At 30.9% G+C, this 4,547-nt stretch overlaps 1 long non-coding RNA gene across 6 annotated transcripts; it reads left to right on the forward strand.

Annotated features, from left to right (window-relative positions):
* The first annotated feature begins 202 nt into the window (after nucleotides 1-202).
* LOC149987835 (uncharacterized) lies at nucleotides 203-2,436 on the forward strand. 6 transcript variants are annotated; one of them, XR_016506314.1, is made up of 3 exons: nucleotides 234-444; nucleotides 558-1,388; nucleotides 1,526-2,436. It is a non-coding gene; the product is annotated as an uncharacterized LOC149987835 (long non-coding RNA). The 6 variants fall into 6 exon arrangements; XR_016506318.1 differs by having other exon boundaries at nucleotides 558-912; nucleotides 1,453-2,436; XR_016506317.1 differs by having other exon boundaries at nucleotides 578-663; nucleotides 777-2,286.
* Nucleotides 2,437-4,547: the final 2,111 nt, after the last annotated feature.

Here is a 4,547-nt window from a genome sequence, read left to right on the forward strand (position 1 = left end):
AAACCCTCATCCAGTCCAAAACCTACCCAGCATCTCACTATGCTTGACATGTTTGGAGGAGATGTACCACCTTCCACAAATATTAGGTAAGAGGGAGTATTGGAACCCACAAACCGTTACATGCACAAACACGGCTAATAAACTCAGAAGTCAAAATCCCATGTTACAAAGGTGCCTGTAACGGACACACCCCGTTGAGGAGTCGCGACCCCTCCAGGTCGTGACCTCCTCGGCAGTATATCTCCTGTAATACACTGTTCACTTTTAATAAGAAATTCACAAACATTTTCAACTAAATTCTCAACTAAATGTAATTCCAATAAACTCGTCACGTTTGTCTTGATAGCCCTATCACTGATGAGCCGGTTCTTAATAATGTGGGAAGCTTTGCAGTTCTAGATACGTTTTGAATCTTTGAAACTGTAACTACACGAAAATTAAACCGTAAGTACTAAGTCCTCAAGACTTCAACCATAAGACTATATGTCTTCAACATCACAGCTAGATATGCAAAAACCACTGTTTTACTCAAGTTTGTGCCTGTGATTAATTTGTAGGGGTTTTCTTTGATTGCCAGTGGCAATTCAGACAAAGGAGCTTCTGTGGAAACTACGGCTCACCCACTTTTTAGCTGGAGGTTGTTGATGGCGATTCCGTCATTTGGTAGTGTTTCAAAACTATAGCAATCTCCTTGCTGCTTCCATCGGCCACTGCAGAGCCATCAGTCTTTATGTTCAAAACCTTAGGGAAATTTAAAACCACTTAAAATGTGACAGATTGATTATCATATGGGAATTTGAGAAAACGTAGAATACAGACGTGGAAGTAGGCCCACGATGAGTCCGAAGGCATCAAAGAGAAGGAAGTTTAATGAACCACAAGCAAAACCGCGAGGTTTTTTAGAAAGTTAGGGTAAGTTAAGAAATATCAAATAACTTTTAAAACTTGCTTCTTCCAGCAAATTCCGACAGATTGATACAGAATTTCCAGTACCCAGTACCCTGTCAGTGGTTGTTTCGACTTTTGTATCTGCCGTCATCTTAAAGCAATGACCCATTGCCATAAAAATGACCCTTCGACACTGGAGTAGAGTGTGTTCTTTCTTGGGGTTACAGTGTAGAATTTAAACGGTATTCAGGCATCGTGTGTTGAGTACTTGATTCTTTGAAAGCAATCTGAGGTGGACAAATGCGTTGCGCTGTTCCGATAGATAATAACGGATGGGAGGTAACCAGAGAGGTGTTCATCAAGGGGGCAGTTCTGTGGGAATTGTTTGTCAGTAGGAACTGTGTCGGAAGCTGTCAACAGTCACGAGTCTACATCATATACAGAGGCTTGGCGATTCTGAAGCAATCCTTACACCCAGTGTTAATTATGCCCCATTCTCGGTACTGGCAAGAAAAGATGTCCTCATTAACGCAGTTCTGTACTACTTGCTCAATTCTATGATAGATTTGTGCCAGAAGATGATATTATCATTAGTTTCGAATGCAACAAACCGAGCTTATGCTCGCATGTGCTTCAGGAGAGAACCTCATCAACTTTCAAGTACTACGATCCGTTGTTAGTTGATCAGAGGCTGCAAGCAGTTCTGTGAAGACTTATTTGAGTTTGTAAGAGAATTGTTTCTGTACATAACAGAAAAAGCGGGCTCCAACAATGATCCCTTATATACGCAACATTCTATTAAAAAATACCAAGAAGAAGCAATAATAGCAATGGAGACATACTGTTTTTTAGTAGTAGCCTGAGGCTTTTGGTACACGCGTACACAATAACAGAAGATACACAGCTTAATGAGAGAGTGACTCTTCCATCTGTAGCCTTCGAATGAGCTGGATCTCCATGGAATCTCCTGTTTGCATTTGACCCAAGCACGTAAAATCACCTATATCGGTCCCCGGCTCAATGCCAAAGTTGATGAGGCTTCAACATCAACAACTTGTTCATGAGGTTCAACATCAACTTGTTCTATCTGAAAGACAGTGGAATCGAGGAGAAGAAATCGTTCGTTCAGTCCCTCCACTGCGCTCTCGCTTCAAAAATGCGGCGATGCATATTCTCTGAGAATATTAGCTTAAGTTTCTTTGCGCTCGTACATTACCTGAATCTGAACACACGCAGATTCTGAACTAGCCATCAAATAGGTATGAGGATTCAGATTAACCACTGTAGAAAGAACATGAAAGTTTTTCCTATCTTCTTCTGAAACAAATATGAAAGTGAGATGTATCAATCTTGTTGAATATGGAAACAAGATAGAATAATACTATCTAAGCTCTAATACCTCGTGATAATGATAGGGAAAGTATAAGAGTAGAAGATATGTTATATGGAGTGACTTCATCTATTTTATTATGTCTCAAGTAGAAGATGGATGACAATGCCATTATTACAAACTCTCTTGTTTCAATGCATTGTCATTCTTATTCTCATATCTAACATTTGTTTAGTCAATTAAGAACTATTCCACCATTTTAGAAGTATATTTCATTGGTTTTGATTACTTTAAAGTCATGTTTTTTTATTATATTTATATTACAAATAAGTATCTATTTTATTTTTAAAATTTTGAAAATAAATAAATAAATAAATAAATAGTATGGGAGATGGCATACTTTTACAAGAAAGTCTTCTATAGTTCCTATTTACATCGATAGGAAGACATTTTGTGTAAAAATGGTGTAGTCTAATTCTAAACTCTATGTGATTGTAAGCACCTCAAAAAGCTATAAAACATTATTCTATTTTTAAAATTTACATCTACATATATATATATATAATAAAAGAGATGTCTAGACTTGCATTTGATTTACATGAAAGAAAATTTAAAACTTTTTTTTACATGTTTTATATTAAATAATATGATTTTTTTTTAAATATTTTTTAAAAATAAGTTTATAAATATGGATTTTATGCATAATATTTTTTTATTTAAAATAAATTATATATATTTTTTCAAGTATTTTATTATTTGATATATTTTAATATTTCTTTAAGTATTATACATGGTTATAGTCTATCTTTTTAAGAAAGATGTCTTGCTTTAAAGAAGAAACTATTGTCTAAAAATATATAATACATGCATTCATTGCAATTAATTTTAATTTTAAAAAGTTAATTTTTCTTCCAATACTATTTAAAAATAAACTAAAAGGATATAAAAACTATTTTTTAAAATAATCAAAACCAACATATATATGCTATGTTATATAATGAATCTTTTTATAAAAAATAAAATAAAATATAAAAGACTAATATAAATAAAATAAAGATAATTAAAAATTAAATCATCTTATAAATAAAAATTATTATGATGATCTTATTTTTGAATTTTTAGAATATCATCCAAATTTATTGAATTTTTATTAATTCATCTATTTTTGAAAAAATAAATTATTAAAAATATATTATGTCAAAGTTATTCAAATAACAAGTATATTAAAAAATAAAAATAAAATATATATATATATATATATATATATATATATTTATTTATTTATTTAATTTACATACATATTAATAATAAAATATAAGTTTATTTCAAGAAGACTAAATAGGTGGAAGTAATACTAATAGCTTAAATTTCATCCAACTAAAACATGTAAAATATTTTGAATTATCAACTTTGGCTACTTTGGTATTAAAATTTAAGCTATTGTGAATATAAACCTACATCTTTATTTTAACAAAAAAAAACTTTTCATATTTTTTAAATTTTATTTTATTCTATCATTTAAATTTTTTATGTAAAATTGATGATATCAATTTATTACATTTTTATATAGAATATTATTTTTTTATCATTTTTGTAGTAATAATCTAATGGTTTTTAAAATATTTTGTATAAAATTATATCCCTTATATAAAATAGTTCATGGGAGATAAATACAAGAGATAAATAAGAAAAGATAATAACCTTCTTTGATTTGTTGCATGCTTCATTGTTTTCATTAGTAAGCTTTCATTAAAAGTGAACCAAAATTTAGTTAATAGAGATATTAATTGCAATATTAATTAAGATTAACATGAAATAAATATATTGTTTTGAGATATTTCTAAGATGGAAAGTATACAAGAGCTTTGGTTGAAGAAAATTTACGCATGAATAACTCAAGGAGAAGCATAATAAATCAGATTACAACTTCTTCTTTGCAAGCAGTGAAGGGCAATGGATATTGGATTCTATGAGGTGCACATCTCATTTTAATCTTTAATTTTTCCAATGAGAATACAAATGGCAACAAAGAACAATCCAATGCTTAGGTTAGTATTGTAGCAAAAGGAACATAAATTTATTTTACTCCTCACTTTGTACCATGTATCTTTGTAGTTGGATGATTATAAGGACTTGAGCATAGCTATGGGAGGCAATGTGAAGAAAATTAAAGTCCAAGAGCTTTACAATCCATATTTTTAATCAAATTATATGACCACTTACTTGATTTAAATAGCACATGGCCTAATGCTTACAACATCTAGAATAATGTACTAAAGATGATTTTGATGTAATGTGCAAAAAAGCATCCAAGGCCTCATGCTTGACA

This window comes from Physcomitrium patens, chromosome 14 (assembly GCF_059467195.1).
Source record: "Physcomitrium patens ecotype Gransden chromosome 14, ASM5946719v1, whole genome shotgun sequence".
Lineage (NCBI taxonomy): Eukaryota > Viridiplantae > Streptophyta > Bryopsida > Funariales > Funariaceae > Physcomitrium > Physcomitrium patens.